This window comes from Balaenoptera musculus, chromosome 10 (genome assembly GCF_009873245.2).
Source record: "Balaenoptera musculus isolate JJ_BM4_2016_0621 chromosome 10, mBalMus1.pri.v3, whole genome shotgun sequence".
NCBI lineage: Eukaryota > Metazoa > Chordata > Mammalia > Artiodactyla > Balaenopteridae > Balaenoptera > Balaenoptera musculus.
The window spans coordinates 13,860,617-13,877,071 of NC_045794.1; positions in this window are offsets into that span (position 1 = coordinate 13,860,617).

Genomic DNA, 16,455 nt, shown 5'->3' on the forward strand with positions numbered 1-16,455 from the left:
CCATACTCAAAAGAATAAAACTGGACCACCATCTTACACAATACACAAAAATTAACCTAAAATAGATTAAAGACTGGAACGTAATACCTGAACCATAAACTCCTAGAAGAAGACATTGGCAGTAAGCTCCTTGACATAGGTCTTGGCAATGATTTTTTTTAAATCTTAACACCAAAAGTAAAAGCAACAAAAGCAAAAATAAACAAGTCGGATTACATCAAACTAAACAAATTCTGCACAGCAAAGGAAACCATAAACAACATGAAAAGGCAACCTATGGAATGGGAGAAAATATTTGCAAATCTTATACCTGATAAGGGGTTATTACCAAAAATATATGAAGAAATTATACAACTCAATAGCAAAAAACAAAAACAAAAACAAAAGCAAACAATCTGATTAAAATGTTGGCAAAAGATCTGAATAGACACTTTTCCAAAGAAGACATACAGATGGCCAAGAGGTGGATGAAAAGATGCTCAATGTCACTAATCATCAGGGAAATGCAAATCAAAACCACAATGAAATATTACCTCACCTTTGTTAGAATGGTTATTATCCAAAAGACAAGAAATAACAAACGTTGGCAAGGTTGTGGAGAAAAGATTACCCTGGTGCACTGCTTGTGGGAATGTAAATTGGTGCAGCCACTCTGGAAAAAACAGTATGAAGATTCCTCAAAAAATTAAAAGTAGAACTACCATATGATCCAGCAATTCTACTTCTAGGTTTTTATCTAGAGAAAACAAAAGCACTAACTTGAAAGATATATATACCCCCATGTTCATGGCAGCACTATTTACAATAACTAAGATATGAGTGCACCCTAAGTGTCCACTGATGGATAAATGGATAAAGAAATTGTGTACAAGCATACCTCGGCGATACAGTGGGTTCAGACCTAAACAACCATAATATGGCTAATATCACAAAAAAGTGAGCCACATGAATTTTCCATTTGTCATTGTACATGAAAGTTATGTTTACACTATTCTGTAGTCTATTAAGTATACAATAGTATTATGTCATTTAAAAAGTGAATACCTTAAAAAATAATGTGGTTGGAGAAATGGTGCTGATAGACTTGCTTGATGCAGGGTTGCAAAAAACATTCAATTTTCAAAAAATGCAATATCTGAGAAGTGCAATAAAGTGAAGCATGATAAAAGGAGGTATGCATATATATATATATATATATATATATATATATATATATAAATGAATATTATTTAACCATAAAAAGAATGGGACCTTGTCATTTGAGACAACATGGTTGGATCTCAAGGGCATGATGCTAAAAGAAATAATTCAGACAGAGAAAGACAAATACCATATGGCCTTTCTTATATGAGGAATCTTAAAAAAAAATCAAGGTCATATATACAGAGAACAGATTAGTGGTTGCCAGAGGTGGGTGGTTAGGGATGGCAGAAATGGGTGAAGGGGATCAAAGGATAAAATAAAATAAAATAATAAAATAAAATATTTTAAAAAACAGGCAACAAGAGAAATTTTAAATTTTGAGTAGAGAGAAAAAAGAATTTTGCCTTTAGTCCCTTGGAATTCATTTCCATGGTCAAAGAGTTGAAAGCTTCCTTGATGTTATTCTTTTAATCCATGTACTCACTAAGAGCCCATGTCTTTACCAATGATCCAGCTCAGCAATCATGGTCAATTGAAGTTAAAAATGTTTTATTTTATATTAAATCTTTGATAAGATAAAATAACACTTTGGGTAAGCCACACAGAATTGTGAGAAAGGACTATACTTCACTCCATTACATTTTTAAGTATTAATTTTTTTTTTCTTTGTTATTGGGATTTGGAATTAAACATACAAATGATAAGTGAAGGTAAAGAAAGAAAGTTGTAATTACTTTCATATAAGGATGCATAATGAAAACATAAAAAATTTCTGATTAACCAACAGGAGGTCACCTTGCTATTATCACAGTGTTTTAGTTTCTAGGACAATGTGTTTTCATTCGCAGAGATGAAGTTATAACGATTTACTTAGAATTTTATTTCCATATCCACACAAAGCTGTGGTTAACACTGAGTTACAGAATCAACCGTTCGTCCTAAACTGATAATTATTTCCCATTACAAGTGTCTGCAAATCTCTGTATCCCCACTGTTGCTTTTAGTTCTCACTAACCCTTTCGCCGGCTCTGACAGTTGCATACTAGTGTCATCCTTCTTCTCCTTTGCACAGCTGCTAGAGAGATTCTCTTAAAAAAGTCAGGAACTGCCTTATGCAAAGACTCTAATGAATCTCCAATAGAATTATAGGAAAAAAATCACTCCTCCTAAGCATGATAGTCATGTCTCTCTGTGATCTGATCTCAGCCTACATTTCCCTCCACATAGTGTAAGAGACTATTCATTGATTCCCAATTCTGCCATTTACTTTCCTGTCTCAAGGATGTCTTTGTATTCTTCCCTCCACCTGGAATAACACCTCATTTCCCATCATAATAATCATAATACCGTAACACCCATCATAATAATCTGTAAAAAATTTATCTATCTTCTAAAATCCTTTTCAAAGTTTACCTTGGTCATGAAGCCTCCTCTAACCTCCCTGTCACTCATACTTGGAATTGATCTTCCTGCTCCTGTGTTCCCCAAACTTTATTGCTTCTCAATCCAATGATTTAGCCCTTTCTCCCTTGGATTATATTTATTAATGTACCTCCTATTTCATCCACTAGATTTTAAGTTTCCTGAGGATAAGAATTATGTCTTATCAATATTTGAATCCTCTGGAATAGCTAGCAAATGAGAGAAATATTTTACATTTTGGAGAATTATTTGAAATTCTGCAGTTTAAGTTAAATTCATGCAATTATTTGATTGGCATTTTGTTAAGCAGATTAGCTTTTGATAGTTTTCAAAAATATAATATTCATGATACATTTTGAGAAAATACCAGCCTATGAGGTGTAATACTTGCCTCAAATATTGATTTTTTTTCTCAATGAAAACATCACTTCTACTTTCTCCACTGAAAATTCTTGAATGTAATTATATGCAATGGCTACTGGTTGCTAGTGCAATACCACATTCTACATAAAGATATTTTTTCAATATTATATTCACTCATTCAATAATCAGTGCAGAATTTTGAGCTGTGTTTACATGGGGAAATAAAGAAAATAGTCAGAAACACTGTTTCAGGGCCTCTTTTTCTCAAATAACTTCTGTATGGAATCTCATGTTTCAGAAGATTTTTACAGAATCAAAAATAAAGCATTAGGGCTTCCCTGGTGGCGCAGTGGTTGAGAATCTGCCTGCCAATGCAGGGCACACGGGTTCGAGCCCTGGTCTGGGAGGATCCCACATGCCGCGGAGCAACTGGGCCCGTGAGCCACAACTGCTGAGCCTGCGCGTCTGGAGCCTGTGCTCCGCAACAAGAGAGGCCGCGACAGTGAGAGGCCCGCACACCACGATGAGGAGTGGCCCCCACTTGCCGCAAGTAGAGAAAGCCCTCGCACAGAAACGAAGACCCAACACAGCCATAAATAAATAAATAAATAAATAAAATTAAAAAAAAGTTTAAGAAAAAAATAAATAAAGCATTATATAAAAATGAATTATAAATAACTGGATTCCTGGGCTATATCTTCTTTTTTCCCCTCGCATATCTTCTGCCGTGTAGCGAGGGTTGTACTATGAGAGACCAACAGTATTAAATACAGAAGAGGTTTGTTTATCTTATAGGAGGATTACTATGAAAAGGTGAATATCTCAGGGCAAAAGGGGTTTTCTAGTAAAGAGAGGAGGAGTGACATCAAAATGAAGCCAGCATGGGGGGTTGGGAGTACAAGGAAGGGAAAGGTAGACAGGGAAATTAGGAGTGAACTAAAAAGAGTATCCTTGGTGCCCAGGAAAATAAACTTGACACTGACTCAAAGTGATCCATTAGTGAATAATACTTATACGATCCTTTAGACTCCAGGTGGCTTAGAATAAGACTGGATTCTTTTTGGTCATCTACCAAATTTGTATATCTTTCTAGTCTCTCTGGTCATAGTGAAAGGCTTTTTGAAGAAAGCAAACTAAAGTTGAGGGAATAAATTTCAGGTCTGTAGACAAAGGGTCATTGAATACTATCAAACGTATTCTGGTTTTTACGGAGGGTGAGTTTAAGAAACTGTACACCAGAGACCTTGACAATGATTTTGAACAAAATTTTAGAATTAATTATTTTTAAAAAGCATTGACAGAAAGATAAGAAAATTAAGTGGTAATCACAAGGCAACATAATGAGTTAAATAAAAATGTCATATTAGACTAATAATATCATTTTATGATAGTATTACAAGACTGAGAGAAAAGTACAAAGTTTTAAACACAGAGATTTATCTTTAAGGACCCAGGCTCCTTTGAGCCATCTACTTTGTCATTTTATGATCTTTATCTTTGGACTTCTCCTCATGGGAAGGAAGATGTTTTCTGCAGAAAAAGTCCTGGAGCCTCTCCTCTGGGAGCATTTTCTTTTCATTAGGAAATTTCTTTCCCAGAAGCTCCAAGAAAATGTTACTTTAGGTCTTTTCGGCTAGAAATGGTCACCTGCCCATGCTCTAGCTCCAAAACAGCACTGGTAATATGAAGATCAGGAATTTTTAGCTTCTATAAAGGAAGGAGGGCTCTACCAGCAAGGAAGAAATATAGGGAAATGTAACTGCATGCACAGTCATGTTAGTATTGGTTGGCCAAGCCAATAGAATAATGCTAGTTGCTGTGACAAACAAAAACAATACCCAGTGTCTCAAACAGGATGGAAGCTTGTTTCTTGCTTGTGCAGAATTCAAGAGTTATAAGAGCTCAGCTCTTTTTTCAGAGAACCAGGCTTCCTCCATCTTATGGCTCATCTAACTTCAACAAATGACTTTTACATTCACTGTGCTAGCCTGCACCAAGTCAGCTGAAGAGGAAGGAGAGTGGGGAAGAATATCTCCTTCTTAACACCCTTAACCTGGCAGTCATGTGTACCACAGGCAAACTCATTCCATTGGTGAGAGCTAGTCACTTAGCCTGTTTGCTCCCCACCTACATGGAAAGGGTTTGAGAAATATAAGTCCTGACTAAGCTGAACTTCCCAGCAGGAATCAAATTGAGAACACGAAAGGAATATGTGAGTATGATAATCAAATAGTTTGATGGTGGAATGATTGCATTTTAAGAGTTCTGATTATGAATACATTATCACCGCAGAGGGATATCTCTGACAGGAAATCACAGGGTATATCAGCATTTTTACTAATGACTTGTTTGAGGATATATGATGGCATGCTAATCAAATTTTTAGATATCTTAAAGTTGAGAGGAAAAGCTAACATGTTGGTTGAAAGTTCCAGAATCCCCCTCCCTCAAATCTTAAAATGTAGGAATAAGGGATCAAATTGGGGATAAAATTGCTAGCAATAAATACCACATCCTATAGTTAGGTCAACATATTTAGTAGTACCATTTAATTGGGAAAATATTTATTTAGTTCCTATTCAGGGCATTGTGCTAAGCCAAGTAAGGAATATAGAAATTAAGGGTTAATACGGAAACTTAACAAACTTGATTGTTTCTCGAAGTGTATGACTAAGACGATAAGTGAATTTGAAATAAATCTTACGTTATTACTCATTTATTCATTTATTTATAACTGAGTCTCCAGTTTTCTCCCTTTAAGGAAATAAGGTATGTGTATAAATGGTTGTGGTAGAAGGTAGAACATGAGAAATGCTTTAAGAAAATGCTGATAAAATTAGTGGAGTGAAAGAAAAGAAATTTCTTCCAGGAAAATAGATGAGGAAAAGATTTGGAGAGCAGAAGCTAATTTGAGTTATTTAAAGGTAGATAAACTAGGACATAGTCAGAAAGAAAGAGGTGGGATTGTGTTCCAAGAAGGAAGATACAAACTGTAAAACAGAGATATCAGGAGAATTAGAAACTCTGTTTAACTGTAGCTTGAGTTGCATGAAGGAAAAAAAATAGTACAACTGGCCATTAAGTTTTGAGATAAAATTGCAGGTGATCATCAATGCTAAGTTAAAATTTTTGAATTTTATTCAGGAGGTAAGCAATCAGCAAATAATTATTACATTTTTACTATTCATGCATTAGAGGCTATAAAAGTCATGGAGGTTTTACATGTGTTCATATGAGAAACGGTAACAACAACAAAAAACCTGGAGATATTTAATCTACAGAAAAGAAAATTTATGATCTGATGGACTATTATGATGAAGAAGGAATAACCTTAATGTAATTCTTCCTTCATCTTTTTTCAAAAGCTCCTACACCACTTCATACCCTAAACTAGGATAAAGAGTTCGAAATTGCAGGAAGGCCTTTTTTGGGAGTAGGGTTTTGTGGGGACATCTGATTATCAACAAAAATACCTTAAAATAATAAACCAAATGTAAGAGCGTTTAAATCTAAGTCTGTGACCATTTTCCAGGACAATGTAGGAGGGTGATGAAAAGGCCTTCTGGAAATTGAGGCAGGATATCTAAGGTCTCTGTTCCAACCTAGAAGCACAATACTATGATTTCATGAAATATTGGAAGATTCATTATTTTTCTCCTTTTTTATGAAAAAATATATCATCCTCTGAGAGTTTTAATTCACTTAAAATGTAGGATTTATTCTATCCAAAATGACTGACTGAATATGAGCTGTTAGTTGAGACAAGGGTCTGTAAAGAGTTAACAGGAACAGGAAAGGGAACATTTACCAAGTGCTCCCTTTGGTCTTCTTCCATAATCAGTTTTAAAAAGCCAAACATTACAAAACAAAGCAGAAATGTAATATTTAAACCTAAGCTATGCAGGACATTTATAGGGTGGAACACTAGTGAATTATCACTTTTTCATAAGTCTTTTTAAGAGTCAAATATGTGGAATCATTTCACTGCACCATTATCAGTTTTTTAAAGTAAATTTGTTTATTTATTTTTTATTCATTTATTTTTGGCTGTGTTGGGTCTTCGTTGCTGCACGCAGGCTTTCTGTAGTTGCAGCGAGCGAGGGCTACTCTTTGTTGCAGTGCGCGGGCTTCTCATTGTGGTGGCTTCTCTTGTTGTGGAGCATGGGCTCTAGGCGCTCGGGCTTCGGTAGTTGTGGCTCGTGGGCTCTAGAGCACAGGCTCAGTAGTTGTGGCGCAAGGGCTTAGTTGCTTCGCGTCATGTGGGATCTTCCCGGACCAGGGCTCGAACCCATGTCTCCTGCACTGGCAGGAAGATTCTTAACCACTGAGCCACCAGGAAAGTCCCGCCATTATCATTTTAATTCTATTTAGCAAAAAGAGATCATTCCCTATTGCTCCAAATCAACATAAGCTTCAAACAATTCCTAAATAATTGTCTTACAACAGGCTCTCTCGCTTGTCATACTGAGTTAAATCTTCATTGTGTTATTGGAGAGTGTCCATAACTGGCATACATCTTGCCTACCAAATATTATTCTCCTAAACTTCCCAACATAAACTCTCCAGTCATTTCAAGGCTGCTCATTATTCATGCTAATTCCATTTTTGCCTCTCAACATTTTCTTGGAATATCCTTCTTCCTATTTCCTAAGTATAAAATCTACTCTTTCTATTAGTTTTCCTGAAGTCTTCCTAATTAGTCTAGTCTATGACAGCTTCATCCTTCATTGACCTTGACATAGTAATTATTGTCTGTACTTTATATGTTGATACTCAGTTGTATCTAAATTTATGTAACTTTTTATTTGTTCCATATTGGTTTTATTTCTCTTCCAGTCAGGATATATGTTCCACAATGTCAGATGACACATCATATATGAATTCTGCATTCCCTGGAATATGTACAATGGTACTGGGAATTAAGTGAATGTCCTAGAAGTATTTATGAAATAGAGTTGGTTTGAACTGAATTTAATAAGGTCTCTCATATTTTCTTTGACTTTGGAAATAAAGATTGTCATCACACAATAATTTTTATTTTATATATTATCAAACTATTAACAATAAAAAATTAAGATTTTATTTGTTATAAATTTGTTCTCTTTTCACCATTATTATTATTATTTTTTGCCTTGATCTGCCATCACTGTCTGTCATCTTACTGCACTCTTGCTTTCATAGGGGACTTCCTCATAGAAGACTAAGTTATGTTCAAAAGGAAAGAAGGGAGTTATTTCATTTCAAGAAGGAGTCTGAGGTATAATAAAATCAATCTGCAAAAGAGGTCATATTTTATAATTGTTAAAAACAATAACATGCTTACTTATTTTACCAGCAACCATGAAAACTATGAAAGGAATAGTTTTTATGTGTTTGTGTATATCCTGGGGGTGGGCAGGGGGGTCTGAAAATTGAACATATAAACTTTTGCTCAGGTTATACCAGAGAAAAAAATTTTAAATCATATAAGGCAAATCCACAATTTGGCTCTCAGTTTTGAAATTAAACTTCCATGAATTTAAACTTGCTGCCATTATGTGATTGCTATTTCAAACTCTATGACTGACTGTGAGTTCATGGAGACTAGAGCATCATCTTAATCACCTTGTTCCTAGAGGAAAATAAGATCATGTATAACAGATCCTCAAAACAGATATTTGTTGGGTGAGTAGAGTTTATTATTGCCACCATTGTTGTATTTATTGATTTTTTTTTTACATTGCATTCTCTTTTCTTCTATTGGTTATTTATCTTTTTATTATTGTTTTTTTTTTATTTGCTTCCCTATCAGGGAAAACAAAACCACCTTGTAAAAAGGTCTTGTGACTACTTAAAAAATCAGATTTCTAGGTGATTCTTTGTAAATTTCCTCTATTTATACTATCTAACCAGACTGAGAATTCCTGAGGATGATGATACGTGTTTCATTTACTGTTGCATTTCCTGCTCCTAGTCCAGTATCAGCCATAGACAGGGAGCTACCCAATAATACAGAATAAAATATAGTCTCCATTTTCCCAATGTTATCATTGAGAAATGATAATCAATAGTATTAACTGTTTTACAGTCTGATATGGCTGAGAGTGCTACCCAAAATTTTATAATGCTTATGAGAAAGACTGTGGACTCAGAAAGGATTTTGGATTAAAATCCTGGCTCTGACACTATAAGCTACATGACAGTGGGCGAGTTAGCAAACCTCTTTTAAGTTTCAGTTTCTTCAGTTGCAAAATAAGGATAATAAGAGCACTAATTTGATGGGATAGTTACAAAGATTAAATGAGGTAATGTATGTAAATCTTATACTAATTGCACATTAAATATTAGCTATTGTTTCTACTGTTTTCTTCCTGTAAGATAGAAACAATGCGCAGAAAGGATATTACATGTAAATTCATTTAGTACCAGCCCCTGTAATCTTTGCACTTTCTCAGTCTCATTGTAATATTATGACATAATAAGAAATATGTATTTCATCTTCATCCTTGTTCCTGGCATAGAGGTCCTAAAACTCTTGGACTGTTGACTAGTGATATAATCAATCATGCCCATACAATAAAGCCTTTATAAAAACCCAAAAGGAGGGGGTTCAGAGTGCTTCAGGGTTGGTGCTGAGAGAAAGGTAAACCAGGAGGGGGCATAGATGCTCTGCATTCATTCTTCCATACACTGCCCTCTGCATATCTACCATGTGGCTGTTCCTGAGTTATATCTTTTTATAATAAACTGGTAATCTAGTAAATAAAATGTTTCCCTGAGTTTTGTAAGATTCTTTAGCAAATTAATCAAACCCAAGGAGGGGATTGTGGGATCCTCCAGTTTATAGCCAGTCAGTCAGAAGGATAGGTAGCGACCTTGACTTGCAATTGTTATCTGAAGTGGTGGAGAAGGGCTGTCTTGTGGGATTGAGACCTTTAGCTGTGGGATCTGATGCTATCTCCCTGTAGATAGTGTCAGAATTAAGTTAAATTATAGCATGCCCAGCTAGTGTCTGAAGAATCTGGGAATTACTTGGTGTGAGGAACACCTTCCCTCCACCCCACTCACATATTTAATGATGAGAGGTGTCAGACATGAAGTATTTAGAGTAGGGTCAAAAGAGTATTGTGGAGAGTAGAGGAAACACACGGGGGGAGTGTATTTTTCCTAAACACAGAGGTTGATACAATTACAGTAAAATATCCTTAGTAACATAAAAAATAACTTCATCTCTTTCAACCTCTTTAGAAATATGTTAATATTAATAAGATCAAACAATTTATTGAGCAACTAATATAAACCTGGCATCATGTTAAACCTTTTTTGCATATTCTCATAAATTATTACAATATCCTATGAAATTAGAGCTATTATTATGCCAATTTTACAGGTAATGCTGTTTATAATTTCTCATATCTTGCACTTTTCCCACTTACCCTATACCACCTATACATATTTATATAGTTTTCGATGGTTATTTGTTGAACTTTTGTCTCACCATTAATCTGTAAATTCCAAAAGGGTATAGACCACAGCTTTTTTTTTTTTTTTAAATCAGAGTATCCTTAGAACTTTTTACAATTCTTGGCACACAGTATGAATTCCATAAATACATGCTGAGTTAATGAATGAAATAAGTTAAGAATATATCCAAGTCGACATAGCAATAAAAGTGATAGAACAAGGGCTCAAACCCAGAGCTGACTCTAGAGCCTGTGCTCTTCACCAGTACACTGATTCTCTTACCTAACACCTGCGGCTTCAGGTGTACTTGTACTTTACTTCCCTCTCTGGTAGAGGTACTTTACCTGGTAGGCGGACTTGACTTTCCTCTCTGGCCATTTCTTCTCAATCTCCTGTGCAGGGCCTTCTTGTATCCTTCTATCACCCTTTTCTCCCTCCTTCTATCATTGGTGTTGGTTTTAGTTCCTGTTCATCTTACTCACTAGGACACCTCATCGATATCCCTGGCTTCAGTTACCACCCACATTTTGACGACTTCCTCATCTGTATCTCTAGCCCTGGCGTCTTTTGAGGGATCCCACATATCTAACACCTCTTTTGATACATTTCACATAAGGCTATGTAGAATTGCTCTCCACCTCTGTGAACTGCCCTACAGAATCCAGAGACTTCCCTTTTTTCTTACTAAGACTATTTCTTTTTCTACATTCTGAGTACCACTAAGTTCAGCCACTTGTTATTTCTCCCACAGTTTACTATGTTGTCCTTCCTTGTGTAGACCTCTAAATTTTCTCCCAGTACCCATTTTTCCCTTCTGGTTTCACAGCTAATTAACGAGTCACTATTTGTCTTAGACTCCCCTGCAGGATCTGGCTGGCCATGAGCCCAAGTTCAATCCAATAGTCTGTGAGCAGAAATGATGTGTACAAATTCTGAATCATGTCTTCAGGGAGACATCTACTTCCTCTGAGACTCTGTTTCCCACTTCTGCTGAGAAATAATAAAAAATGCATCCATGGCCACTTGTACTTCTGCATAACTTTGGAGAGCAGGCTGTCTCCTGCCCTAAACAATCTGCTTTCTTTTAGATTGTTAGCTAAAAAGAAAACCCCTCCTAGTTCACTTAGAACATTGTATTTTAGGGTCTTTAATAGCAGTTTAGACTGTACCCTAAAAAATTCATAAAATCAGTTTACCTAACTCCAGTCTTACTCCAGTCCATTCTCATACTTTTAAATGAATGCACTCTTTCAAAAATGCAAATATATAGTTGGGCCAATCTCCTGTTTAAAATTTAGAAGTGGCATTTACTTTATTTCCAAATTTTCTAAAATGAGCATATATTGATTTTATAATCATGCGGAAATAAATGAAATAAATCCATTAGTGACTCCCTCAAGCCTTCAAAATAAAGTTCAAGTTGCTTACCAGTGCACCGAAATCCCTTATGGTTTGTCTTCTGTCTATTTCTAGAATCATAACTTTTGCCACAGTCCTGCAAGCCTCCAGGCACATGGATCTTTCAGTCCCTGGATGGCAACAGGCTCTTATGCACATCTGTGTCTTTTCATCTTCTGCTCTCTCGGTCTGGATGCCTTTCCATGTTTTTCTGCCAGACAAATGGCTACTCATCCTTCAGGACTTAGGTCTAGACTCAGGTCAAGTACTGTAGCCTCCTAATGCCTTAGTGTCAATTAAATGCCCCTAATCTGTCACCAAATCCTGTCTATAACTTTATCAGGAATATTTCACATTAAAGTCTATTTCCCCACCAGGCTTTGTCTATTCTCCCACTAAAAATGTACTCTTATTTAACCAGGTTCTATGCCATTCATCTATGTTTCTATGTATGGCTGGTGTTCAAAAAATAATATTTTTATTGAATGAAGAGATCACACTTATTTTTTTTTAAACCATAGGGTCAAATGTGACCTTAGACCCTAACTATTGTAACTTCTACATTTATGCCCATACCAGCTCCTCATAAAGACACAGAGTAGTAGGAATATTTAAATTGAAATGAAAGTTATAATGCCTATGATTAGAATCTGATTAGGAATGTGTACTTCTTTCAATGTCAGCTTTCTCCAATGACCTTGAAAACTTCAGTGCCTTGGAAGAATTTAAGAAGTTCCTATGAAATATTATTTTTAATTATTGAAGAGATAATATTTTTATAAGAAATGGAGATTACAAAAAAGTTTGCAGTGTTTTATATAGCATATAATCAATGAATGTTGAATCAATAAATGAATGGTTTGGCTTTGGTAAATATGGAGCTGATCAAACACTGAAAGACTGAATTTTCAAATATTCTCAAAAGCCAGTGTTCAGGTCCTCAGAACTAAAATAAATAAAATTGAACAACTTTCCATATTCTTTAGAAACTTCTCAGTTCTTAGATTTCTTTAGTTAAGAGAGGATTTTAAAATATCCCACAAATGGTAAAATGATTGCACTTCTTTAAACGTTCATACCAAAATTTCATATTTTTCATAATTTATCTGAAGGAATTGATATTCCATTATTCAGGATTTTTATGAAATATGATGCTTGATAGACTAACATATAACTTCATGTGAGTTACATATAAAACTGTGCTGGTTATGGGCTGATCTTTTAAAATTAAAATTCCTATTTTTCTAGACCTTTTATCCTCGCCCTCAGCCAGGTTTGTATATACAGAAGAGTTCAGTAAAATAAGTTAGTTTTGTATGATTTACATATAGTCATTTGTTAAGGAATTAATATAACCACATTGGTATGTTTTCTGTCACAAATATATAAGTGTATATTAGTCAAGGGGGAAATGGCATAATCAGAGCCAGCTTCATGGGTGCACAACGTTTACAGTCACAAACAGACAATGTTTAGAAGGTCCTTTGCTTGGTTTAATGCTCTCCTACCCCCTTCTGGAAATTCTTAACCATTTTCGAACAAAGAGGATTTTCATTTTGTATTGGGCCTGATACATTATGCAGCCAGTCCCAGATATAATTTAAGTGATTCTCCCAATTTTGAACAAATTCTTGGGGAAGGAGTGGCTAAAATGCCTATTTCTAAGCAGCTACCCATGAACAACAAACCTAGGGTCCTAGCTGTCTTGCCAGTCTCTACTCGCCCAGCTTAGCTGTCAGGAGCAGCACAAAGGTTAAAAGAGAAAGATTCTCCTAAGTGTCAATCCCTCCTGCTGGCTCAAGAGAACAAAGCTGGCAGGCAAAGTGAATCAGATAGTGTACTGTGCACGCCCATGCTTCAGAATAAAGCCGATAGGTCTAATTTCAGCTTTACCAGCCTTGGTAGTGTTCCTTTAAGTTCACTAAGTAGGATATACCTGTAAGCAAGCAGTCTAATGTTTTTGTGATCTTGCTGCTGTGAAAGTATTTAATAATAAGCCTCAGAAGTTGGGAGGTAAGAAGGAAATTTATGATGTCTAATGCCAAGGTGGTGCTCAATGTGTTGAAAGTTGATTAAATTTCCTTTTAGCATCCCTTGAACCTGACATTTTGCTGCCGTTTAAATTTTTTCCCTCCGAACTATTTTTTACACCCATGATTTAGAGTGATACACAGCAAAGCAGTGGCTATGAATTGGCTCCAAATGATTCTAGGAGTAATGAGCAGGGATTGAAAAAAGTCTGCTCCTGTTCATTTAAGGAAAGTAAAGCTAACTTTATCCTGCAGCTGCATGCAAGGCAGGGTCAAAGATTTGAGACTACTCAAATAGTGCCATCCAAATTTGATCGGTTTGAAGTGATAACTAGGTTCCAGAATCCCATAGATTGATAGAAGAAAAAATATATTTAAATAGATCAGGGCATTCTCAGCTATCAGTTGCAAAATTGCTTGCTATATTCACATGCTTCCATTTTTAAAGTTACATCTGTTTTAATCGAGCTAGTCTAAATTTATAAATTAATACGGCATATTCAAGTATCTGATTTTTAGAGAGGATTATTGTTTCCATATGCATATCTATCATAGTCAAATGTGGAAGCCAAACCTAAAACCCTATAAATGCTACTGGTGATGCATTTGTTAACATGTATCATGTAGAACTTTATAATTACTATTTGAATGCTCAAATAATACAAAACAGAACACCTCATAAATGGAGTAATGCAGTATCTTCTGTATAGACCATCAACTGTGACCATTACAAAAATTTAGCACTAATTGTGTATATTCTTTTTTCTCCACATCTTTCTATTTTTCTCCACATCAATAGTTAAAAAACAGAAATCCAACAAGACCTTCTTATAAAAAGAGGCAGGAATATTAACTACCTATTTTCTTTTGCTTTTGAGTCTAGCCCAATGGTTCTACTTTATTCAACCCAATATCTCCCTTTCACAACAGATATTTTAAAATGCCATTCTATGCAGGAAGCGTGGGAAAATAAAACAGCAAAACATTCTTGTGGACACTAGAATTTAAAAAAAAAGGATAACTACTAACAAATAAGGTTTATTTATATATAATAATAGAAAGTGGAAAATGATCTTAATTTATGCAGAGATAGCATCCCTCCAAAATATAGAAGTATGGTATTCTCCTAAAATAATTCTCTATATTAAAAACAGTATGGAATAATATTAAAGAATCACACAAAGCGTATAATTTACCTTGAATTCAAGTCAAGACATGCGGTCAGACTCTAGTACTTGAACAGACCTTGGGAACCCTAGTCTCTAATAGGTGACAGGAAATAGAGGATAGATTGGAATACGAAACAATAATATAAGAAGCAGCTATGGTTGTGTGGTAGACTTCTATGGGCAGTGTCAGAATAAGAGTGGAAAACCTCTGGCCACACAAGAATAAGTAAACAAATCCAATATACAATCTTCACAATATTCTTTATCATTGTAAAATAAGTGAATATAAATATGAATATAACTATAAACATGCTTGTAGCCTTTATTAAAGTATCACCCAAATGTCATGTATTTCTGCTCTTTAATAATATTCTTATAATACTGTTTAAAGGAGCCTCAATTATTCTTTGTTTCATGTTTACATGTGCCAGCTACAAAGGAAGGAGGATACAGATGAAGACTGGTAACTCAATTACCACGAATGTCATTGCCATTGCCATAAATGACATTATTTTCAAATATAGTGAACAATTCTTGAAAGATTCCAAACTAAACGAAGTAAAATCTTTCATAGATTTTCACTACAGTCACATTTCTGGAAAATTTAGTCTGTGTATAAACTGCTCATGTCAAATGGTGACAGGTTCTAGGCTCAGATAATTATAAATAATTTTTCCCTTATATGGATTTCTGATGGTATATTCAAAACCTGAGAAAAACATGAGGAAATATACTTTATTGTTACTACTCATTGCAGGCCCTGCAGCATCCTGTCTACCCCCGCACAAAAAGCCAGTACTGCCCCTTTGTGACATCACAGTGACAAAATCACCCTTGCAAATTTCCAAAATGTCCCCTAGGGGGAGCTACCACCTCCATCAAGGAAACTAGACTCCCATCTGTTTTAAAAAAAGTTTTGTGATACTTTCTAGTAGAGCATACTTTCTAGTAGAGGTATTTCTATTTAGACTAAAATATGATTACCATTTTTTATTTTTTAATTAAAAAATTTTTCTAGATTACCATTTTTATGTTGATTAATCAAGCATTTGTTCACTTATGAAAATCCAACTTTATTACCAATGAATGTACAAAATTTTAAGTTGGAAAAGTTAATACTAACTTACCACTTAAACGACCAGAGGTGTCACAGTAATTGGTTAAACAATATGATTTCAACTTAGAGACCTGGTTCAAGACTAAGGGATGATTTTTACTAGTTGTGTGACCTAGTATGAAAGGTTGACCTAGTACTTAACTTTTATAACCTCTCATCACTTCATCTGGATATAATCATGGTAACTTACATTGTTACATTTTATAGAGGCAATGTAGATTTTTAAAAACCTACTTAACAATTAAATATATATTAGCTAATTGTTATTGTTATAAAAGCAGTTTTAGATTTTCATTATATTTCTTGGTTTTTTGTTTATTTATGAAACAAATACCCGAGGATATTAAACTGCATTAAAAGCTGTGGGCAC